Source organism: Lissotriton vulgaris, chromosome 1_1 (genome assembly GCF_964263255.1).
Source record: "Lissotriton vulgaris chromosome 1_1, aLisVul1.2, whole genome shotgun sequence".
NCBI lineage: Eukaryota > Metazoa > Chordata > Amphibia > Caudata > Salamandridae > Lissotriton > Lissotriton vulgaris.
Genome location: NC_141685.1, coordinates 852,328,062 through 852,354,289, shown reverse-complemented (window position 1 = coordinate 852,354,289; position 26,228 = coordinate 852,328,062). Strand labels below are relative to the sequence as shown.

Genomic DNA, 26,228 nt, shown 5'->3' with positions numbered 1-26,228 from the left:
GATCTGGTCCTAAATACATTGTTTTTTGCTCCCCATGTCATTCCAGTTTGGACCCAGCCATATGCAAATCAGTCTTGACCCTGAGCCCAATGGGAACAGTCCAGCCCGAACTGCCAGGCTAGGTCCTCCCTGGACTGGAGAGTAGAATCCTAGGACTGGTTTCGAGGTTTCACCCCTCATCAGCCAGGATAGCTTGCCCCGCAGTGGCATGGAGAGCACAGGACCTACGTCTGGGCATACCAGGCGTACGTAGGGCAAGCAAGCAAAAGACACACAAATGATGGACGTAATGCAGAACAAAGTAAAACATTCACCCTCAGTCAAGAGATCTGGGGGTGAATCTCTTGACTGGGTCCCCCTGAGCAAACCTAGGCCTTCTCAGGGGGTTCCATAGGGACCCCGACTGCAAAAAAAGCATTTTTTTTAAATTAATTCGGCAGGATTCACGTTGGATCCACAAATCCGGTCGAAATTCTTTTTAAAACAAGAAGCGTGGCCTCCGGCGCTTCGTTTTCTTTAGGCCCCGGGGTAGGCCAGGTCCCAGAGGTAATGATTAAAACAGATGCGGGCCCGTATCTGGGGCTTATCCATTCAATGCGGGGGTTATGATCCCCCCACGCAGCCCCGGGGACCGCCACCTCCCCGGAGCTACAGTATAAAAATTCAATCCATGGGGGGCTTCTGTCCCCCCATGCAGCCCCGGGGACCGCCACTTCCTAGAGGCTATGTATGTTAAATGCGGGTGGCTACACGGCCCCCAGCAGCCCCGGGGACTGCCACCTCCCCGGGGCTATTTTGATAATTATGCTGGGGGGCTCTTGACCCCCCACAGAGCCCTGGGGACCACCACCTCCCCGGGGCTACTTTTAAAAGTGGTGGGGGTCATGCGGCCCCCCTCCTGGAGCCATAAATGGCCCAGGGGACCGCCACCCCCCATCCAACAATGTTCTGGGGTGCCCACCCCGGGACATTGCAGTTTGCTATGGTATGGTGGGCTCCCATAACAAACAAATGCTGCACTGTGAACAAGTGAGAGCATTTTGCTCTCACTTGTTCACAGTGGAGCCCTGTGCTTTTGACCCCCAGGGAGCTGCATGTCAGAAGCTCCCTGGAGGTAAAAAGCAATGTCGACTCCCGCAGGAGGCGGGAGCCAGCTGATACAGCGGGGGCATTCAGGCTCCCCCCACGATCCCCCAACCATTAGGCCCGTGAGGGGGACAATCCAACCCCCTCACTTTTTTATATAAAAAAATGGCCGGGCCCATGAGGATGGGGTCCCTGGGGCAAAATCAGCCTGGGGTGGGGAGCCACTTGCCCTCCTCCCTTGAAAGTGATTTTAAAAAATGGCCATGCCCCTGGGCCGAAATCGGCATGGGGAGGGGGTCCGAATCATAAAAAATGAAATGGCCTGGCCCCATGGAATGGGGGCCCCGGGGCTGAAAATAGCCTGGAAGGGGGGCCGCTTAGCCCCCGTCCCTTGAAAATGATTTTAAAAAATGGCCATGCCCCATGGGATGGGGTCCCCGGGGCCAAAATCGGCCTGGGGAGGGGGACCCACGGCCCCACTCCCATTTTGTTAATGATATCAAGAAGAAGGCCTAGCCCCGGGGATTGGGTCCGTGGGGCCGAAATCGTCCACAGGAGGAGGACCACGTCAACCCCTCCTTTATTTTTCTCAATAAAAAAAAAATGGAACAGACCCCGGGGGATGGGGTCCTTGGTTCCAAAAACTGTCAAGGGGAGGGGAGGCTACACAGACTCCCTTCCTAAAATATATTTTTTTTAAACAGAAACCGGCAACTCGCTGGAGGTCCGCCCACTTTCTCCAAACTCTGCAAACACACCTCCTGGTGCGCTCCTGGTTGTGGGAGCAAGTCCCCTTTGCTCCTGAGGGTACTTAGGAGCCAACTTGACCACCCTTTTCCTTTCAGTAAGCCCCACGTGGGGGAATGCTGAGAGGTGGTCGGAGCCCATGCCCCTTTTTCCACCACTCTGCAAACGCGCCTCTGGGCACACTGCTGGTTGGGCAATGAGGTACACTCTGCGTTTGCAGAGTGGTGGAGAAAGGGGGCATGGCCTCTGACCACCTCTCAGCAATCCAGCTGTATGGGGCTTACTAGCGGTTACAGGAGGGCTAGTTGGCCTCCAGGGGCCCTCAAGAGGCAAGGGAACTTTATCCTACAACCAAGAGCACACCAGGAGGCACATTTGCAGAGTGGTAGAGATAGGGTGCGTGGCCTGCATCCACCTCACAGCAATTCTACTGTGTGGGGCTTACTGGAGGTAACAGGTAGGCTAGTTGGCCCCTAAGGACCCCCAGAGCCGAATGGGACTTCCTTCCCCCAACCGAGAACGTACCAGGAGGTGCGTATGCAGACTGGTGGAGAAAGGGGGTATGGCCTGCTATCAGAACTCAGCAATCCTGCTGTGTACTGGAGATGGCAGGAGGGGTAGTTAGCCCACAAGGATGTCCTTAGGGAAACTACCCTTCATGTAATCACCAGTAAGTCCCACACATTGGGACTGCTAAGAGGTGTTCAGAGGCAACGCCCCCTTTTTCCACCACTCTGCAAACGCACCTCCTGGCGCACTACTGGTTGGGGGATGAAGACTGTGAGAAGTTGGCCTGATATATAATGTTCACTATTCTAGTGAGCACTTTGTATCAGTCCAAACAACCCTTATGGTGATTGGTTGTAAGTCAACCTTATAGACCAGCTATCCTAGTAGCGTGGATACGAGCAGTCTTCGGGCTAAACTCTAGAGGGCGTGTTAAGCCAGCTGTTATACCATCACATATACCCCTTGAACACCAAGTGAAAGGACACCACACAAGTGTTATGAAAATAAACAGTGTATTTATTAGAATCACAACAGCCCTGTTCTCTTTATGAGGACAGGGTACTAAGCACACAACAAAACTCTTACGAAAATACTTTAAGTTGCACAATTTACACAAATGCCCGAGGGGCACGAAAAACCATATACTCTAAAAGTGGAATGCGAAATTACTAGCAGGTAAGTACTGTACTAATAGGCTTTGGAATCGCTAGGACTTGACTACTGAACCTTCAGATTACTAATAGGAGGCAAGGGGGACTCGGGTGCAGAGTGTGCACTCTCACGCGGGATGCGGGACAAAGTCTATGGTAGCTAGATTTCACAAAGTTAGTGTTCTCGGGTGAACCCGACTAGGTAGATCAAAAACGACAGTGGATCCTGACCCTTGGATAGTGAGGCTATGCTGGGGCACCGAAATGCCGAAGTTACCTAGCCCAGGGGCTGCAGCTGCATATGTCTCAAAAGACGTCGGGAATCCTCGTAGACGAACCAGGAGCCTGAAGAAAAGAAGTTGCTGGCAGGCGACCAGTGAAGATAGTTCGAGTGATCCAAGCCTGGATCGAAGATGGATGACACCTGAAAGCAGAGGGAACCAAGTTTGTGACTACTAGCCAGTAGTCAGGTGGCACCAGGAGTGCACCGGATGGTAGTCACCTCGACTAGGTGAGTGGGCGACGCTGTGCTCTGCAGATCTCACGGACCAGGAGGCGTTGTCGGCGACCAGGATGGAGGTGCGAGCTGTCCCACGATGGATGAAGCTGTCGACGTCGCTGGGGCAACAAGTCTTGGCAAATTCAAGCCCACGCGGTGGACTCAAAATGGTGTCTGGAGTGGACCAGGAGGGTCCGGGGTGCTCCTCTTTTGGAAGGGAGCAAGGGCCTGCCTGGAGCAACCAGACCAGCAGCAGTGATGTCGTCGGGCGTCGTTCAGAAGGCCACAAGCCAGCGGGCTAGTAGCCAAACAACGTGGTGAGCAGCAAAAAGCAGAAGGGCCCCACGCAGATCGTGGAGATGCTGGGAGGCTGGACTTCGGTGCTGGTGCTGCTCAGGGTCGGAGCTTCTCGGACCCCAAAGCACTCACCAGAGGATCCCTCGGCGGTCGTGCTGGATAAGAGTCGTGCAGTTCAGATGATTGCCGGTTCCTCGAGGTCTCGTCGCACCTACGGTTCTCAGCTTAGCTGTAGAGGTAGGTAGAGGTCAGAGGTGCCAGGTAAGCCGGGTCTCGTCGTGCTGGTCGGTCGGATTCCTGAGGAAGGACGTGCAGCAAACCGCAGAGTTCTTAGATGGTGCCTGCGGATGCAGGGTGACTACTCCTTAGTCACAAGGGAGAAATCTTGAGAAGAAGTCTTGAGTTCCTTTCGCAGAAAGTAGTTTCAGGATTCAAAGATGATCTAATTTGGAAGGGTCCCCGCTCCTGCCTTTATCCTAAAGAAAGGGGTGGGTACGCGACTAGGTCCTGCCCTAGGGGTGGGACCAGGAAGGGGGGTGGTTACACCCCTCTCCCATGCCGGACTTTCCCCAGTCCAGGGGCTGGTGTGCCCCTGGAACTGGTTCTAGCCGGCAGATGCGTAGTGAGCACCGGGGTGCCACTCAGCAGTCACCTTCCTGTAAAGCCCTGCCTACCCAGGATACACAAAACCCTGTCTGGGATGGTGCTAGCACCGCCCCTGACAGGAAACCCTTTGTCCAAGCTCTCCTCGCTGGAAGGACTCCCAGCAGCAGGAGGTCAGACTCGTGTCTATGGTGGCAGCATCCATTTTGTGGAGCTGAGGCTTCGTTTAACTTTAACCGGGGTTCACAGTTACATACATGTCGTGTCCCTCTAGAAGGGTGGAATGCTAACCCCGTCGCTAGAATTGGCGAGGGGTTAGTATTCCAATTCGTAAGACACCTTACTCGACATGTTTTGATAAAGCAATACCAAAGATAGCATTTAACCGCGAGGATTATAATGCACTTAAGAGTATATGGTATGCGTTATCATGGAACAGCTATTAGGACTTGGTTCCGCAAGCTGCAAACGGGCTCAGCTCATGCCAGAGCACCATTTCACACGATTCCAAGCACTCTGCCTTCAGGATTGTCAAGGCCTGCCATAGGAGTGACTGATAGGAATCTGTGTGTCCATTTTTAGGGTTAGATATAGGTATACTATATCTAAAGCAAAGGGTGATTACACCACCTTGCCCCAGCTGTCGTGCAGCCAGTTGTGTCAGATTTTAGATGGCCATCCAGGGGTGGCATAATACATGCTTCAGCCCCTGGTAGGTCCTGGGTACACCTATGCCCTGAGTTACAGGGTCTGATAAGGTGGCCCAGTACCAATTGGATAATGCACCTAAGGCACACATGTCAATTTAGTGAGAGAACAGCTAGGCTGTGGGTCTGATTGGCAGGCCCACAGCCAGAGAAAGTCGTAAACCAGTGAAACAAAAGCAAAAAATCTGGGTGATCATAGGATTGCAGACCCTACTCTCCTACAAAGACCACTTTACTCCAGAGGGACGTTGGGGTCAAGAGACCCTCCTGGTAACTCCTGTAAGTCCTACATAGCGGAATTTCTGAGATTTGGTTGGAGGCCCAGCCCCTTTTCTCCATCACTCTGCAAACGTGACTGCTAGTTAAAAAACCTTAGAAATTCACTAAAAAACACAGGTTTCAGGGTCGTTATAGTTGGGAATTAGCATTACAAAAACCTTAGAAATTAGTGCATCAGAGATTATGTGGATGATGCCACCAGTGGTGTCATTTGAGATGGCATCAGTGATGTCACTGCCGGTGTCATGAGTGATGTAATATGTGAAAGCATCAGCAGTGCACTGCAGGGGCGCGAGTTAGAGTTAGCTCAGCTAACTAGAACGGACGAATTTCTCTGGTTTTGTACGAGTGAAATGTCAATGTCAGCCTAACTATAACGTTCCTGTAACCTGTGTTTTTTCCCCGTTATATATATATATATATATTCACACAAAAAGTCGCCAGCTGTAGGACCGCACTCCACAGCCAGTAAGTTTTACAAACCATTTTCCTTCGCAGGTATGCAGCTTCACATCCCAATATTAAGTCCCCAGGCCTGACGCGTTTCGAAGCTTTGGCTTCTCATCAGAGGCCAGTAACAGCAGGCAGTACTCTGCGGCTCTCCTTTTTCCACCAAAATGATTTCCTCAGTGATATGGCTTCCGGTGTGCCTTTATGTTGATAATTAATTCACTGGTGCATTACGGGAATTGGAGTCTTTTACTGCCTAATTGAACCCTCCAGTGGGTTTGTCTGCTGTTACGTGATTTCAAGGACACTTTTCAAAGCCCTCCATTAGGCTTCAGAATGCGATTTTGCATACCTTCATTGTTTCCCTGCTGCGCCCATCAAGGGGTGATGATTCACTCTTGGGGGTCTGTTGCTTTCAGATGGTGCGTCGTCCTCGCGGCCTGGAAGCGCCGCGTTTGTATTCACACAAAAAGTCCCCAGCTGTAGGACCGCACTCCACAGCCAGTAAGTTTTACAAACCATTTTCCTTCGCAGGTATGCAGCTTCACATCCCAATATTAAGTCCCCAGGCCTAACGCGTTTCGAAGCTTTGGCTTCTCATCAGAGGCCAGTAACAGCAGGCAGTACTCTGCGGCTCTCCTTTTTCCACCAAAATGATTTCCTCAGTGATATGGCTTCCGGTGTGCCTTTATGTTGATAATTAATTCACTGGTGCATTACGGGAATTGGAGTCTTTTACTGCCTAATTGAACCCTCCAGTGGGTTTGTCTGCTGTTACGTGATTTCAAGGACACTTTTCAAAGCCCTCCATTAGGCTTCAGAATGCGATTTTGCATACCTTCATTGTTTCCCTGCAGCGCCCATCAAGGGGTGATGATTCACTCTTGGGGGTCTGTTGCTTTCAGATGGTGCGTCGTCCTCGCGGCCTGGAAGCACCGCGTTTGTATTCACACAAAAAGTCCCCAGCTGTAGGACCGCACTCCACAGCCAGTAAGTTTTACAAACCATTTTCCTTCGCAGGTATGCAGCTTCACATCCCAATATTAAGTCCCCAGGCCTGACGCGTTTCGAAGCTTTTGCTTCTCATCAGAGGCCAGTAACAGCAGGCAGTACTCTGCGGCTCTCCTTTTTCCACCAAAATGATTTCCTCAGTGATATGGCTTCCGGTGTGCCTTTATGTTGATAATTAATTCACTGGTGCATTACGGGAATTGGAGTCTTTTACTGCCTAATTGAACCCTCCAGTGGGTTTGTCTGCTGTTACGTGATTTCAAGGACACTTTTCAAAGCCCTCCATTAGGCTTCAGAATGCGATTTTGCATACCTTCATTGTTTCCCTGCTGCGCCCATCAAGGGGTGATGATTCACTCTTGGGGGTCTGTTGCTTTCAGATGGTGCGTCGTCCTCGCGGCCTGGAAGCGCCGCGTTTGTATTCACACAAAAAGTCCCCAGCTGTAGGACCGCACTCCACAGCCAGTAAGTTTTACAAACCATTTTCCTTCGCAGGTATGCAGCTTCACATCCCAATATTAAGTCCCCAGGCCTGACGCGTTTCGAAGCTTTGGCTTCTCATCAGAGGCCAGTAACAGCAGGCAGTACTCTGCGGCTCTCCTTTTTCCACCAAAATGATTTCCTCAGTGATATGGCTTCCGGTGTGCCTTTATGTTGATAATTAATTCACTGGTGCATTACGGGAATTGGAGTCTTTTACTGCCTAATTGAACCCTCCAGTGGGTTTGTCTGCTGTTACGTGATTTCAAGGACACTTTTCAAAGCCCTCCATTAGGCTTCAGAATGCGATTTTGCATACCTTCATTGTTTCCCTGCAGCGCCCATCAAGGGGTGATGATTCACTCTTGGGGGTCTGTTGCTTTCAGATGGTGCGTCGTCCTCGCGGCCTGGAAGCACCGCGTTTGTATTCACACAAAAAGTCCCCAGCTGTAGGACCGCACTCCACAGCCAGTAAGTTTTACAAACCATTTTCCTTCGCAGGTATGCAGCTTCACATCCCAATATTAAGTCCCCAGGCCTGACGCGTTTCGAAGCTTTGGCTTCTCATCAGAGGCCAGTAACAGCAGGCAGTACTCTGCGGCTCTCCTTTTTCCACCAAAATGATTTCCTCAGTGATATGGCTTCCGGTGTGCCTTTATGTTGATAATTAATTCACTGGTGCATTACGGGAATTGGAGTCTTTTACTGCCTAATTGAACCCTCCAGTGGGTTTGTCTGCTGTTACGTGATTTCAAGGACACTTTTCAAAGCCCTCCATTAGGCTTCAGAATGCGATTTTGCATACCTTCATTGTTTCCCTGCTGCGCCCATCAAGGGGTGATGATTCACTCTTGGGGGTCTGTTGCTTTCAGATGGTGCGTCGTCCTCGCGGCCTGGAAGCGCCGCGTTTGTATTCACACAAAAAGTCCCCAGCTGTAGGACCACACTCCACAGCCAGTAAGTTTTACAAACCATTTTCCTTCGCAGGTATGCAGCTTCACATCCCAATATTAAGTCCCCAGGCCTGACGCGTTTCGAAGCTTTGGCTTCTCATCAGAGGCCAGTAACAGCAGGCAGTACTCTGCGGCTCTCCTTTTTCCACCAAAATGATTTCCTCAGTGATATGGCTTCCGGTGTGCCTTTATGTTGATAATTAATTCACTGGTGCATTACGGGAATTGGAGTCTTTTACTGCCTAATTGAACCCTCCAGTGGGTTTGTCTGCTGTTACGTGATTTCAAGGACACTTTTCAAAGCCCTCCATTAGGCTTCAGAATGCGATTTTGCATACCTTCATTGTTTCCCTGCTGCGCCCATCAAGGGGTGATGATTCACTCTTGGGGGTCTGTTGCTTTCAGATGGTGCGTCGTCCTCGCGGCCTGGAAGTCTGAAGCCTAATGGAGGGCTTTGAAAAGTGTCCTTGAAATCACGTAACAGCAGACAAACCCACTGGAGGGTTCAATTAGGCAGTAAAAGACTCCAATTCCCGTAATGCACCAGTGAATTAATTATCAACATAAAGGCACACCGGAAGCCATATCACTGAGGAAATCATTTTGGTGGAAAAAGGAGAGCCGCAGAGTACTGCCTGCTGTTACTGGCCTCTGATGAGAAGCCAAAGCTTCGAAACGCGTCAGGCCTGGGGACTTAATATTGGGATGTGAAGCTGCATACCTGCGAAGGAAAATGGTTTGTAAAACTTACTGGCTGTGGAGTGCGGTCCTACAGCTGGGGACTTTTTGTGTGAATACAAACGCGGCGCTTCCAGGCCGCGAGGACGACGCACCATCTGAAAGCAACAGACCCCCAAGAGTGAATCATCACCCCTTGATGGGCGCAGCAGGGAAACAATGAAGGTATGCAAATCGCATTCTGAAGCCTAATGGAGGGCTTTGAAAAGTGTCCTTGAAATCACGTAACAGCAGACAAACCCACTGGAGGGTTCAATTAGGCAGTAAAAGACTCCAATTCCCGTAATGCACCAGTGAATTAATTATCAACATAAAGGCACACCGGAAGCCATATCACTGAGGAAATCATTTTGGTGGAAAAAGGAGAGCCGCAGAGTACTGCCTGCTGTTACTGGCCTCTGATGAGAAGCCAAAGCTTCAAAACGCGTCAGGCCTGGGGACTTAATATTGGGATGTGAAGCTGCATACCTGCAAAGGAAATTGGTTTGTAAAACTTACTGGCTGTGGAGTGCGGTCCTACAGCTGGGGACTTTTTGTGTGAATACAAACGCGGCGCTTCCAGGCCGCGAGGACGACGCACCATCTGAAAGCAACAGACCCCCAAGAGTGAATCATCACCCCTTGATGGGCGCAGCAGGGAAACAATGAAGGTATGCAAAATCGCATTCTGAAGCCTAATGGAGGGCTTTGAAAAGTGTCCTTGAAATCACGTAACAGCAGACAAACCCACTGGAGGGTTCAATTAGGCAGTAAAAGACTCCAATTCCCGTAATGCACCAGTGAATTAATTATCAACATAAAGGCACACCGGAAGCCATATCACTGAGGAAATCATTTTGGTGGAAAAAGGAGAGCCGCAGAGTACTGCCTGCTGTTACTGGCCTCTGATGAGAAGCCAAAGCTTCAAAACGCGTCAGGCCTGGGGACTTAATATTGGGATGTGAAGCTGCATACCTGCGAAGGAAATTGGTTTGTAAAACTTACTGGCTGTGGAGTGCGGTCCTACAGCTGGGGACTTTTTGTGTGAATACAAACGCGGCGCTTCCAGGCCGCGAGGACGACGCACCATCTGAAAGCAACAGACCCCCAAGAGTGAATCATCACCCCTTGATGGGCGCAGCAGGGAAACAATGAAGGTATGCAAAATCGCATTCTGAAGCCTAATGGAGGGCTTTGAAAAGTGTCCTTGAAATCACGTAACAGCAGACAAACCCACTGGAGGGTTCAATTAGGCAGTAAAAGACTCCAATTCCCGTAATGCACCAGTGAATTAATTATCAACATAAAGGCACACCGGAAGCCATATCACTGAGGAAATCATTTTGGTGGAAAAAGGAGAGCCGCAGAGTACTGCCTGCTGTTACTGACCTCTGATGAGAAGCCAAAGCTTCGAAACGCGTCAGGCCTGGGGACTTAATATTGGGATGTGAAGCTGCATACCTGCGAAGGAAAATGGTTTGTAAAACTTACTGGCTGTGGAGTGTGGTCCTACAGCTGGGGACTTTTTGTGTGAATACAAACGCGGCGCTTCCAGGCCGCGAGGACGACGCACCATCTGAAAGCAACAGACCCCCAAGAGTGAATCATCACCCCTTGATGGGCGCAGCAGGGAAACAATGAAGGTATGCAAATCGCATTCTGAAGCCTAATGGAGGGCTTTAAAAAGTGTCCTTGAAATCACGTAACAGCAGACAAACCCACTGGAGGGTTCAATTAGGCAGTAAAAGACTCCAATTCCCGTAATGCACCAGTGAATTAATTATCAACATAAAGGCACACCGGAAGCCATATCACTGAGGAAATCATTTTGGTGGAAAAAGGAGAGCCGCAGAGTACTGCCTGCTGTTACTGGCCTCTGATGAGAAGCCAAAGCTTCGAAACGCGTCAGGCCTGGGGACTTAATATTGGGATGTGAAGCTGCATACCTGCGAAGGAAAATGGTTTGTAAAACTTACTGGCTGTGGAGTGCGGTCCTACAGCTGGGGACTTTTTGTGTGAATACAAACGCGGCGCTTCCAGGCCGCGAGGACGACGCACCATCTGAAAGCAACAGACCCCCAAGAGTGAATCATCACCCCTTGATGGGCGCAGCAGGGAAACAATGAAGGTATGCAAAATCGCATTCTGAAGCCTAATGGAGGGCTTTGAAAAGTGTCCTTGAAATCACGTAACAGCAGACAAACCCACTGGAGGGTTCAATTAGGCAGTAAAAGACTCCAATTCCCGTAATGCACAAGTGAATTAATTATCAACATAAAGGCACACCGGAAGCCATATCACTGAGGAAATCATTTTGGTGGAAAAAGGAGAGCCGCAGAGTACTGCCTGCTGTTACTGGCCTCTGATGAGAAGCCAAAGCTTCAAAACGCGTCAGGCCTGGGGACTTAATATTGGGATGTGAAGCTGCATACCTGCGAAGGAAAATGGTTTGTAAAACTTACTGGCTGTGGAGTGCGGTCCTACAGCTGGGGACTTTTTGTGTGAATACAAACGCGGCGCTTCCAGGCCGCGAGGACGACGCACCATCTGAAAGCAACAGACCCCCAAGAGTGAATCATCACCCCTTGATGGGCGCAGCAGGGAAACAATGAAGGTATGCAAAATCGCATTCTGAAGCCTAATGGAGGGCTTTGAAAAGTGTCCTTGAAATCACGTAACAGCAGACAAACCCACTGGAGGGTTCAATTAGGCAGTAAAAGACTCCAATTCCCGTAATGCACCAGTGAATTAATTATCAACATAAAGGCACACCGGAAGCCATATCACTGAGGAAATCATTTTGGTGGAAAAAGGAGAGCCGCAGAGTACTGCCTGCTGTTACTGGCCTCTGATGAGAAGCCAAAGCTTCGAAACGCGTCAGGCCTGGGGACTTAATATTGGGATGTGAAGCTGCATACCTGCGAAGGAAAATGGTTTGTAAAACTTACTGGCTGTGGAGTGCGGTCCTACAGCTGGGGACTTTTTGTGTGAATACAAACGCGGCGCTTCCAGGCCGCGAGGACGACGCACCATCTGAAAGCAACAGACCCCCAAGAGTGAATCATCACCCCTTGATGGGCGCAGCAGGGAAACAATGAAGGTATGCAAAATCGCATTCTGAAGCCTAATGGAGGGCTTTGAAAAGTGTCCTTGAAATCACGTAACAGCAGACAAACCCACTGGAGGGTTCAATTAGGCAGTAAAAGACTCCAATTCCCGTAATGCACCAGTGAATTAATTATCAACATAAAGGCACACCGGAAGCCATATCACTGAGGAAATCATTTTGGTGGAAAAAGGAGAGCCGCAGAGTACTGCCTGCTGTTACTGGCCTCTGATGAGAAGCCAAAGCTTCAAAACGCGTCAGGCCTGGGGACTTAATATTGGGATGTGAAGCTGCATACCTGCGAAGGAAATTGGTTTGTAAAACTTACTGGCTGTGGAGTGCGGTCCTACAGCTGGGGACTTTTTGTGTGAATACAAACGCGGCGCTTCCAGGCCGCGAGGACGACGCACCATCTGAAAGCAACAGACCCCCAAGAGTGAATCATCACCCCTTGATGGGCGCAGCAGGGAAACAATGAAGGTATGCAAAATCGCATTCTGAAGCCTAATGGAGGGCTTTGAAAAGTGTCCTTGAAATCACGTAACAGCAGACAAACCCACTGGAGGGTTCAATTAGGCAGTAAAAGACTCCAATTCCCGTAATGCACCAGTGAATTAATTATCAACATAAAGGCACACCGGAAGCCATATCACTGAGGAAATCATTTTGGTGGAAAAAGGAGAGCCGCAGAGTACTGCCTGCTGTTACTGGCCTCTGATGAGAAGCCAAAGCTTCGAAACGCGTCAGGCCTGGGGACTTAATATTGGGATGTGAAGCTGCATACCTGCGAAGGAAAATGGTTTGTAAAACTTACTGGCTGTGGAGTGCGGTCCTACAGCTGGGGACTTTTTGTGTGAATACAAACGCGGCGCTTCCAGGCCGCGAGGACGACGCACCATCTGAAAGCAACAGACCCCCAAGAGTGAATCATCACCCCTTGATGGGCGCAGCAGGGAAACAATGAAGGTATGCAAATCGCATTCTGAAGCCTAATGGAGGGCTTTGAAAAGTGTCCTTGAAATCACGTAACAGCAGACAAACCCACTGGAGGGTTCAATTAGGCAGTAAAAGACTCCAATTCCCGTAATGCACCAGTGAATTAATTATCAACATAAAGGCACACCGGAAGCCATATCACTGAGGAAATCATTTTGGTGGAAAAAGGAGAGCCGCAGAGTACTGCCTGCTGTTACTGGCCTCTGATGAGAAGCCAAAGCTTCGAAACGCGTCAGGCCTGGGGACTTAAAATTGGGATGTGAAGCTGCATACCTGCGAAGGAAAATGGTTTGTAAAACTTACTGGCTGTGGAGTGCGGTCCTACAGCTGGGGACTTTTTGTGTGAATACAAACGCGGCGCTTCCAGGCCGCGAGGACGACGCACCATCTGAAAGCAACAGACCCCCAAGAGTGAATCATCACCCCTTGATGGGCGCAGCAGGGAAACAATGAAGGTATGCAAAATCGCATTCTGAAGCCTAATGGAGGGCTTTGAAAAGTGTCCTTGAAATCACGTAACAGCAGACAAACCCACTGGAGGGTTCAATTAGGCAGTAAAAGACTCCAATTCCCGTAATGCACCAGTGAATTAATTATCAACATAAAGGCACACCGGAAGCCATATCACTGAGGAAATCATTTTGGTGGAAAAAGGAGAGCCGCAGAGTACTGCCTGCTGTTACTAGCCTCTGATGAGAAGCCAAAGCTTCGAAACGCGTCAGGCCTGGGGACTTAATATTGGGATGTGAAGCTGCATACCTGCGAAGGAAAATGGTTTGTAAAACTTACTGGCTGTGGAGTGCGGTCCTACAGCTGGGGACTTTTTGTGTGAATACAAACGCGGCGCTTCCAGGCCGCGAGGACGACGCACCATCTGAAAGCAACAGACCCCCAAGAGTGAATCATCACCCCTTGATGGGCGCAGCAGGGAAACAATGAAGGTATGCAAAATCGCATTCTGAAGCCTAATGGAGGGCTTTGAAAAGTGTCCTTGAAATCACGTAACAGCAGACAAACCCACTGGAGGGTTCAATTAGGCAGTAAAAGACTCCAAATCCCGTAATGCACCAGTGAATTAATTATCAACATAAAGGCACACCGGAAGCCATATCACTGAGGAAATCATTTTGGTGGAAAAAGGAGAGCCGCAGAGTACTGCCTGCTGTTACTGGCCTCTGATGAGAAGCCAAAGCTTCAAAACGCGTCAGGCCTGGGGACTTAATATTGGGATGTGAAGCTGCATACCTGCGAAGGAAAATGGTTTGTAAAACTTACTGGCTGTGGAGTGCGGTCCTACAGCTGGGGACTTTTTGTGTGAATACAAACGCGGCGCTTCCAGGCCGCGAGGACGACGCACCATCTGAAAGCAACAGACCCCCAAGAGTGAATCATCACCCCTTGATGGGCGCAGCAGGGAAACAATGAAGGTATGCAAAATCGCATTCTGAAGCCTAATGGAGGGCTTTGAAAAGTGTCCTTGAAATCACGTAACAGCAGACAAACCCACTGGAGGGTTCAATTAGGCAGTAAAAGACTCCAATTCCCGTAATGCACCAGTGAATTAATTATCAACATAAAGGCACACCGGAAGCCATATCACTGAGGAAATCATTTTGGTGGAAAAAGGAGAGCCGCAGAGTACTGCCTGCTGTTACTAGCCTCTGATGAGAAGCCAAAGCTTCGAAACGCGTCAGGCCTGGGGACTTAATATTGGGATGTGAAGCTGCATACCTGCGAAGGAAAATGGTTTGTAAAACTTACTGGCTGTGGAGTGCGGTCCTACAGCTGGGGACTTTTTGTGTGAATACAAACGCGGCGCTTCCAGGCCGCGAGGACGACGCACCATCTGAAAGCAACAGACCCCCAAGAGTGAATCATCACCCCTTGATGGGCGCAGCAGGGAAACAATGAAGGTATGCAAATCGCATTCTGAAGCCTAATGGAGGGCTTTGAAAAGTGTCCTTGAAATCACGTAACAGCAGACAAACCCACTGGAGGGTTCAATTAGGCAGTAAAAGACTCCAATTCCCGTAATGCACCAGTGAATTAATTATCAACATAAAGGCACACCGGAAGCCATATCACTGAGGAAATCATTTTGGTGGAAAAAGGAGAGCCGCAGAGTACTGCCTGCTGTTACTGGCCTCTGATGAGAAGCCAAAGCTTCGAAACGCGTCAGGCCTGGGGACTTAATATTGGGATGTGAAGCTGCATACCTGCGAAGGAAAATGGTTTGTAAAACTTACTGGCTGTGGAGTGCGGTCCTACAGCTGGGGACTTTTTGTGTGAATACAAACGCGGCGCTTCCAGGCCGCGAGGACGACGCACCATCTGAAAGCAACAGACCCCCAAGAGTGAATCATCACCCCTTGATGGGCGCAGCAGGGAAACAATGAAGGTATGCAAAATCGCATTCTGAAGCCTAATGGAGGGCTTTGAAAAGTGTCCTTGAAATCACGTAACAGCAGACAAACCCACTGGAGGGTTCAATTAGGCAGTAAAAGACTCCAATTCCCGTAATGCACCAGTGAATTAATTATCAACATAAAGGCACACCGGAAGCCATATCACTGAGGAAATCATTTTGGTGGAAAAAGGAGAGCCGCAGAGTACTGCCTGCTGTTACTGGCCTCTGATGAGAAGCCAAAGCTTCGAAACGCGTCAGGCCTGGGGACTTAATATTGGGATGTGAAGCTGCATACCTGCGAAGGAAAATGGTTTGTAAAACTTACTGGCTGTGGAGTGCGGTCCTACAGCTGGGGACTTTTTGTGTGAATACAAACGCGGCGCTTCCAGGCCGCGAGGACGACGCACCATCTGAAAGCAACAGACCCCCAAGAGTGAATCATCACCCCTTGATGGGCGCAGCAGGGAAACAATGAAGGTATGCAAAATCGCATTCTGAAGCCTAATGGAGGGCTTTGAAAAGTGTCCTTGAAATCACGTAACAGCAGACAAACCCACTGGAGGGTTCAATTAGGCAGTAAAAGACTCCAATTCCCGTAATGCACCAGTGAATTAATTATCAACATAAAGGCACACCGGAAGCCATATCACTGAGGAAATCATTTTGGTGGAAAAAGGAGAGCCGCAGAGTACTGCCTGCTGTTACTGGCCTCTGATGAGAAGCCAAAGCTTCGAAACGCGTCAGGCCTGGGGACTTAATATTGGGATGTGAAGCTGCATACCTGCGAAGGAAAATGGTTTGTAAAACTTACTGGCTGTGGAGTGCGGTCCTACAGCTGGGGACTTTTTGTGTGAATACAAACGCGGCGCTTCCAGGCCGCGAGGACGACGCACCATCTGAAAGCAACAGACCCCCAAGAGTGAATCATCACCCCTTGATGGGCGCAGCAGGGAAACAATGAAGGTATGCAAATCGCATTCTGAAGCCTAATGGAGGGCTTTGAAAAGTGTCCTTGAAATCACGTAACAGCAGACAAACCCACTGGTGGGTTCAATTAGGCAGTAAAAGACTCCAATTCCCGTAATGCACCAGTGAATTAATTATCAACATAAAGGCACACCGGAAGCCATATCACTGAGGAAATCATTTTGGTGGAAAAAGGAGAGCCGCAGAGTACTGCCTGCTGTTACTGGCCTCTGATGAGAAGCCAAAGCTTCGAAACGCGTCAGGCCTGGGGACTTAATATTGGGATGTGAAGCTGCATACCTGCGAAGGAAAATGGTTTGTAAAACTTACTGGCTGTGGAGTGCGGTCCTACAGCTGGGGACTTTTTGTGTGAATACAAACGCGGCGCTTCCAGGCCGCGAGGACGACGCACCATCTGAAAGCAACAGACCCCCAAGAGTGAATCATCACCCCTTGATGGGCGCAGCAGGGAAACAATGAAGGTATGCAAAATCGCATTCTGAAGCCTAATGGAGGGCTTTGAAAAGTGTCCTTGAAATCACGTAACAGCAGACAAACCCACTGGAGGGTTCAATTAGGCAGTAAAAGACTCCAATTCCCGTAATGCACCAGTGAATTAATTATCAACATAAAGGCACACCGGAAGCCATATCACTGAGGAAATCATTTTGGTGGAAAAAGGAGAGCCGCAGAGTACTGCCTGCTGTTACTGGCCTCTGATGAGAAGCCAAAGCTTCAAAACGCGTCAGGCCTGGGGACTTAATATTGGGATGTGAAGCTGCATACCTGCGAAGGAAAATGGTTTGTAAAACTTACTGGCTGTGGAGTGCGGTCCTACAGCTGGGGACTTTTTGTGTGAATACAAACGCGGCGCTTCCAGGCCGCGAGGACGACGCACCATCTGAAAGCAACAGACCCCCAAGAGTGAATCATCACCCCTTGATGGGCGCAGCAGGGAAACAATGAAGGTATGCAAAATCGCATTCTGAAGCCTAATGGAGGGCTTTGAAAAGTGTCCTTGAAATCACGTAACAGCAGACAAACCCACTGGAGGGTTCAATTAGGCAGTAAAAGACTCCAATTCCCGTAATGCACCAGTGAATTAATTATCAACATAAAGGCACACCGGAAGCCATATCACTGAGGAAATCATTTTGGTGGAAAAAGGAGAGCCGCAGAGTACTGCCTGCTGTTACTGGCCTCTGATGAGAAGCCAAAGCTTCGAAACGCGTCAGGCCTGGGGACTTAATATTGGGATGTGAAGCTGCATACCTGCGAAGGAAAATGGTTTGTAAAACTTACTGGCTGTGGAGTGCGGTCCTACAGCTGGGGACTTTTTGTGTGAATACAAACGCGGCGCTTCCAGGCCGCGAGGACGACGCACCATCTGAAAGCAACAGACCCCCAAGAGTGAATCATCACCCCTTGATGGGCGCAGCAGGGAAACAATGAAGGTATGCAAATCGCATTCTGAAGCCTAATGGAGGGCTTTGAAAAGTGTCCTTGAAATCACGTAACAGCAGACAAACCCACTGGAGGGTTCAATTAGGCAGTAAAAGACTCCAATTCCCGTAATGCACCAGTGAATTAATTATCAACATAAAGGCACACCGGAAGCCATATCACTGAGGAAATCATTTTGGTGGAAAAAGGAGAGCCGCAGAGTACTGCCTGCTGTTACTGGCCTCTGATGAGAAGCCAAAGCTTCGAAACGCGTCAGGCCTGGGGACTTAATATTGGGATGTGAAGCTGCATACCTGCGAAGGAAAATGGTTTGTAAAACTTACTGGCTGTGGAGTGCGGTCCTACAGCTGGGGACTTTTTGTGTGAATACAAACGCGGCGCTTCCAGGCCGCGAGGACGACGCACCATCTGAAAGCAACAGACCCCCAAGAGTGAATCATCACCCCTTGATGGGCGCAGCAGGGAAACAATGAAGGTATGCAAAATCGCATTCTGAAGCCTAATGGAGGGCTTTGAAAAGTGTCCTTGAAATCACGTAACAGCAGACAAACCCACTGGAGGGTTCAATTAGGCAGTAAAAGACTCCAATTCCCGTAATGCACCAGTGAATTAATTATCAACATAAAGGCACACCGGAAGCCATATCACTGAGGAAATCATTTTGGTGGAAAAAGGAGAGCCGCAGAGTACTGCCTGCTGTTACTGGCCTCTGATGAGAAGCCAAAGCTTCGAAACGCGTCAGGCCTGGGGACTTAATATTGGGATGTGAAGCTGCATACCTGCGAAGGAAAATGGTTTGTAAAACTTACTGGCTGTGGAGTGCGGTCCTACAGCTGGGGACATTTTGTGTGAATACAAACGCGGCGCTTCCAGGCCGCGAGGACGACGCACCATCTGAAAGCAACAGACCCCCAAGAGTGAATCATCACCCCTTGATGGGCGCAGCAGGGAAACAATGAAGGTATGCAAAATCGCATTCTGAAGCCTAATGGAGGGCTTTGAAAAGTGTCCTTGAAATCACGTAACAGCAGACAAACCCACTGGAGGGTTCAATTAGGCAGTAAAAGACTCCAATTCCCGTAATGCACCAGTGAATTAATTATCAACATAAAGGCACACCGGAAGCCATATCACTGAGGAAATCATTTTGGTGGAAAAAGGAGAGCCGCAGAGTACTGCCTGCTGTTACTGGCCTCTGATGAGAAGCCAAAGCTTCGAAACGCGTCAGGCCTGGGGACTTAATATTGGGATGTGAAGCTGCATACCTGCGAAGGAAAATGGTTTGTAAAACTTACTGGCTGTGGAGTGCGGTCCTACAGCTGGGGACTTTTTGTGTGAATACAAACGCGGCGCTTCCAGGCCGCGAGGACGACGCACCATCTGAAAGCAACAGACCCCCAAGAGTGAATCATCACCCCTTGATGGGCGCAGCAGGGAAACAATGAAGGTATGCAAAATCGCATTCTGAAGCCTAATGGAGGGCTTTGAAAAGTGTCCTTGAAATCACGTAACAGCAGACAAACCCACTGGAGGGTTCAATTAGGCAGTAAAAGACTCCAATTCCCGTAATGCACCAGTGAATTAATTATCAACATAAAGGCACACCGGAAGCCATATCACTAAGGAAATCATTTTGGTGGAAAAAGGAGAGCCGCAGAGTACTGCCTGCTGTTACTGGCCTCTGATGAGAAGCCAAAGCTTCGAAACGTGTCAGGCCTGGGGACTTAATATTGGGATGTGAAGCTGCATACCTGCGAAGGAAAATGGTTTGTAAAACTTACTGGCTGTGGAGTGCGGTCCTACAGCTGGGGACTTTTTGTGTGAATGCAAACGCGGCGCTTCCAGGCCGCGAGGACGACGCACCATCTGAAAGCAACAGACCCCCAAGAGTGAATCATCACCCCTTGATGGGCGCAGCAGGGAAACAATGAAGGTATGCAAAATCGCATTCTGAAGCCTAATGGAGGGCTTTGAAAAGTGTCCTTGAAATCACGTAACAGCAGACAAACCCACTGGAGGGTTCAATTAGGCAGTAAAAGACTCCAATTCCCGTAATGCACCAGTGAATTAATTATCAACATAAAGGCACACCGGAAGCCATATCACTGAGGAAATCATTTTGGTGGAAAAAGGAGAGCCGCAGAGTACTGCCTGCTGTTACTGGCCTCTGATGAGAAGCCAAAGCTTCGAAACGCGTCAGGCCTGGGGACTTAATATTGGGATGTGAAGCTGCATACCTGCGAAGGAAAATGGTTTGTAAAACTTACTGGCTGTGGAGTGCGGTCCTACAGCTGGGGACTTTTTGTGTGAATACAAACGCGGCGCTTCCAGGCCGCGAGGACGACGCACCATCTGAAAGCAACAGACCCCCAAGAGTGAATCATCACCCCTTGATGGGCGCAGCAGGGAAACAATGAAGGTATGCAAAATCGCATTCTGAAGCCTAATGGAGGGCTTTGAAAAGTGTCCTTGAAATCACGTAACAGCAGACAAACCCACTGGAGGGTTCAATTAGGCAGTAAAAGACTCCAATTCCCGTAATGCACCAGTGAATTAATTATCAACATAAAGGCACACCGGAAGCCATATCACTGAGGAAATCATTTTGGTGGAAAAAGGAGAGCCGCAGAGTACTGCCTGCTGTTACTGGCCTCTGATGAGAAGCCAAAGCTTCGAAACGCGTCAGGCCTGGGGACTTAATATTGGGATGTGAAGCTGCATACCTGCGAAGGAAAATGGTTTGTAAAACTTACTGGCTGTGGAGTGCGGTCCTACAGCTGGGGACTTTTTGTGTGAATACAAACGCGGCGCTTCCAGGCCGCGAGGACGACGCACCATCTGAAAGCAACAGACCCCCAAGAGTGAATCATCACCCCTTGATGGGTGCAGCAGGGAAACAATGAAGGTATGCAAAATCGCATTCTGAAGCCTAATGGAGGGCTTTGAAAAGTGTCCTTGAAATCACGTAACAGCAGACAAACCCACTGGAGGGTTCAATTAGGCAGTAAAAGACTCCAATTCCCGTAATGCACCAGTGAATTAATTATCAACATAAAGGCACACCGGAAGCCATATCACTGAGGAAATCATTTTGGTGGAAAAAGGAGAGCCGCAGAGTACTGCCTGCTGTTACTGGCCTCTGATGAGAAGCCAAAGCTTCGAAACGCGTCAGGCCTGGGGACTTAATATTGGGATGTGAAGCTGCATACCCGCGAAGGAAAATGGTTTGTAAAACTTACTGGCTGTGGAGTGCGGTCCTACAGCTGGGGACTTTTTGTGTGAATACAAACGCGGCGCTTCCAGGCCGCGAGGACGACGCACCATCTGAAAGCAACAGACCCCCAAGAGTGAATCATCACCCCTTGATGGGCGCAGCAGGGAAACAATGAAGGTATGCAAAATCGCATTCTGAAGCCTAATGGAGGGCTTTGAAAAGTGTCCTTGAAATCACGTAACAGCAGACAAACCCACTGGAGGGTTCAATTAGGCAGTAAAAGACTCCAATTCCCGTAATGCACCAGTGAATTAATTATCAACATAAAGGCACACCGGAAGCCATATCACTGAGGAAATCATTTTGGTGGAAAAAGGAGAGCCGCAGAGTACTGCCTGCTGTTACTGGCCTCTGATGAGAAGCCAAAGCTTCGAAACGCGTCAGGCCTGGGGACTTAATATTGGGATGTGAAGCTGCATACCTGCGAAGGAAAATGGTTTGTAAAACTTACTGGCTGTGGAGTGCGGTCCTACAGCTGGGGACTTTTTGTGTGAATACAAACGCGGCGCTTCCAGGCCGCGAGGACGACGCACCATCTGAAAGCAACAGACCCCCAAGAGTGAATCATCACCCCTTGATGGGCGCAGCAGGGAAACAATGAAGGTATGCAAAATCGCATTCTGAAGCCTAATGGAGGGCTTTGAAAAGTGTCCTTGAAATCACGTAACAGCAGACAAACCCACTGGAGGGTTCAATTAGGCAGTAAAAGACTCCAATTCCCGTAATGCACCAGTGAATTAATTATCAACATAAAGGCACACCGGAAGCCATATCACTGAGGAAATCATTTTGGTGGAAAAAGGAGAGCCGCAGAGTACTGCCTGCTGTTACTGGCCTCTGATGAGAAGCCAAAGCTTCGAAACGCGTCAGGCCTGGGGACTTAATATTGGGATGTGAAGCTGCATACCTGCGAAGGAAAATGGTTTGTAAAACTTACTGGCTGTGGAGTGCGGTCCTTCAGCTGGGGACTTTTTGTGTGAATATATATATATATATATATAAAGCGCTCAGAACCTCGAACAAATTTTCGAAGAGAAGACGACACAGCGTGGTGGAAAACCTTCTTTTATTTCTCAGTCGCTGTCAACGCGTTTCGCCTGACCCAGCAGGCTTGGTCACGATAAAGTTTAATAAACACGTACAAACATTTAAAGTGCTCTACTGTCACGTGATGCATCACGTGACAACCAAAATCATAGAACTGAAAGAAATATTTGCATTGGTGTTCATGATGCGTGTCTCCGTGCATTGTGTTTAACAATAAATTACATTACGAAATTATTTGGAACAAAAGCTTTCACCAAATGTAAATAAAAAACCTTGAATTTAGTAGTCATAACGGTGTAGTTTAAACAAGAAAGCGTTAAAATTTCGTGCTCATTTGTTCAGACCTTAACCTTAATTAAAGATGCTTTCACAGTTATTATGCATCCTCCAGGGGCCCTCAAGAGGCAAGGGAACTTTATCCTACAACCAAGAGCACACCAGGAGGCACATTTGCAGAGTGGTAGAGATAGGGTGCGTGGCCTGCATCCACCTCACAGCAATTCTACTGTGTGGGGCTTACTGGAGGTAACAGGTAGGCTAGTTGGCCCCTAAGGACCCCCAGAGCCGAATGGGACTTCCTTCCCCCAACCGAGAATGTACCAGGAGGTGCGTATGCAGACTGGTGGAGAAAGGGGGTATGGCCTGCTATCAGAACTCAGCAATCCTTCTGTGTACTGGAGATAGCAGGAGGGGTAGTTAGCCCACAAGGATGTCCTTAGGGAAACTACCCTTCTTGTAATCACCAGTAAGTCTCACACATTGAGACTGCTAAGAGGTGTTCAGAGGCAACGCCCCCTTTTTCCACCACTCTGCAAACGCACCTCCTGGCGCACTACTGGTTGGGGTATGAAGACCACTTTACTCCAGAGGGACGTTGGGGTCAAGAGACCCTCCTGGTACCTCCTGTAAGTCCTACACAGCGGAATTTCTGAGATTTGGTTGGAGGCCCAGCCCCTTTTCTCCATCACTCTGCAAACGTGACTGCTAGTTAAAAAACCTTAGAAATTCACTAAAAAACACAGGTTTCAGGGTTGTTATAGTTGGGAATTAGCATTGAAAAAACCTTAGAAATTAGTGCATCAGAGATTATGTGGATGATGTCACCAGTGGTGTCATTTGAGATGGCATCAGTGATGTCACTGCCGGTGTCATGAGTGATGTAATAAGTGACAGCATCAGCAGTGCACTGCAGGGGCGCGAGTTAGAGTTAGCTCAGCTAACTAGAACGGACGAATTTCTCTGGTTTTGTACGAGTGAAATGTCAATGTCAGCCTAACTATAACGTTCCTGTAACCTGTGTTTTTTCCCCGTTATATATATATATATATATATCAAGCTCCAAACTGCCCCTCTGGCAGAAACGCACACGGACACTGAACTGGAACAAGTCCTTTTATTAGGTCAAATGCCACCCATATGCAGAAAGCTTCCCCAGCTTCGTCGATAACTCCTGACGCGTTTCGAAGCAATGGTGCTTCTTTCTCAAAGGCTCGACGTCATCGTGTTTACACAGGCACACCTCCTTTAAGGATTCGAGATTAGTGTCACGCCCTCTGATGGATAGGGAATTCTGGATCTCGTAGTGCATGTCAGGATTTTGCAGCATCTCAGGGCAATTCTTCATTCTGACCCAGCCTACCCCGTTGCACGCCACTTTAAGAGATGTCATAATAACGATGTGGCGTGCCTTAAATATTTTGTGGTGGGGGCTATCCCCAAACCTCGTAGGGGGGGCAACCGTGAGCGACAATTGCGTCAACTTGAGACTAAAATGATATTAGAGTTGGATAGCAAGTGGCCAAACGGGTTAAACAATACGGAAGAATTGCACAATTTTCTGTAATTTTATTTCATTGTGTTAGCTCACAGATTCTTAGTCAGTTTGAGATTTTCTAACAATAAATGTTTTTTGATTGATATAAGTAATGCTGTTCACTGAATTGCTGGTAGTGATGGATTGATTGTAATTCTCCTCATGAAACATAGGTTCCCTAATTTCATGATAAATGATTAATAATGATATGGAGAATATACATTGATGAATTTTGTTTAGACAAATTTCTTTCTATATAGTTGTAAAAATATCAATTATGTAAATAATCAAATTAGAATCTTTTTTGTACTACATATTTTTTCTCCTCAATTTTACCGTAAATGATAAAGTTTTAAAAGACTATTTATATTTTTAGCAATGTTTTATCCTGGATATTAGGATTCATTGTTGTTGAATATATGATCAATAGATGTTATTTATCAGACGGTTTGCACTTTATAATAATTATTTTGCACAGATATTTTGCACAGTTCTCTGCACAGTAAATCAATGTCTAGCTGAAAATTGCACTTGATATGACAAATACACAAATTTTTTAGACTTGGTAAATTAAGACGTGTTATTGGATCTTTTGTTTGTAGATAGATTGAGGTAATGTAGTTAACACTGTATTTATACAGGAGACATTGATATTATGTATGGTTATATTAATATTTATATTTGGATTTATACATTTTAATCATGTCTTGTCGTTTTTTAATGCTTTAAGTTATCATATGTATTTATACAGTAATTCCAGAGATTGCAAATTTTTGTTGCCCCACATTAATATATTTACAAATATATTGTATTAAATGTCTGTATTTATACAGCAATAACTGATATGTATAAATGTGCGGGTGTAATCAATTTCACGTACCTCCAAATGCCTTTTAAAATTGGTTGTATATGTCGTTTGAAGTGTAGTATTTCCTCACTGTTGATGATCACATGATGCAGTCACATGGTGTTGGGGGAGTACACAAACTAAGCATTTAAAAAGAGAATTGTTTGCTGGGGTCGTTGTGTGATCAAGGGCTTTTTACACCCGAAACGCGTCATCTTTGACAAACTTGGCTAAAAGAAATGAAACAGAACATCTTGCCAATTATTTGTGGTCTGTTCTTCTGCTTCGCCGGCTTTCCTGGCCGGAGGTGGTTTGAGGATCTGGTAATTGATATATATATATATATATATATATATATATACACACACACACACACACACACACATATATATATATATATATATATATATATATATATATATATATATATATTTTTTTTTTTTCGGCATAGAACGTCCGTGGCCACAGTATGCAGCAGCAAGAAAGACGAGGCAAACCCGATTTCTGTGGATGTGGTAAGTTTTATTCAAGTACAATCCTCATCACCACTCCGCCATGACGCGTTTCGGTGCAAACAGCACCTTGATCACATGACAGTCATTGCAAAGCGGGCGTGCTCATTTTAAATTGCCTGGAGCCAATCAAAATAGCGTCATAGACATAGACGACATATTGTTAAAAACAATTACTGCATAAATGCATTCGCTGTATATGTACACATAAGTGCGGCAGAAACTCATATATTTTTACACAATAAAATACAATTGGTAAAATTACTGAGTAATGTGCAAAATCATGCTGTGCAAAATTGAATTTAAATATAAATATAAAATCCAATAAATAAATAAATACATATAAATATATATTGCTAAAATTACAAAATTCATATATATATATACACATATTCGCACATGATTGAAAAATTCTCATAGGTTTGGAGACGGTTAAAATAAATAAATATATATAACCAATCCGCTAAAAGTTTAAAACCCTATCTTTTAAAGAGTTCTGTACTACCTAAGAGAAGTGCATGATACAGGAAAAAATCATTATTGCATAGTGCATGTACTAATCCTGTTATGTACACATATTTGCCTGCTCACATATACAATGCATTGGTGGTATTTAATCAGTTACCAACTCCATGGCAATTGTGCTACCCCGTGAAAATATGTGAAGAGAAAAAGTGCAATTAAAATGTGATATATGGTCTGAGGCAGCTACTATTGATTTAAAATCATGATATGCTAAAATGGACTAGATACAGATTCTATTTACAGGTAAGTATGGCAGTCTTCCCCTGCATTAAGACCATTAGG

General features: G+C 47.6%; 1 protein-coding gene across 1 annotated transcript in view; it reads right to left on the bottom strand.

The window, feature by feature from the left end:
* The window catches only part of ABCA4 (ATP binding cassette subfamily A member 4), a 1,055,123-nt gene that overhangs the window by 947,522 nt on the left and 81,373 nt on the right, over window positions 1-26,228 (bottom strand). The window lies entirely within an intron of this gene.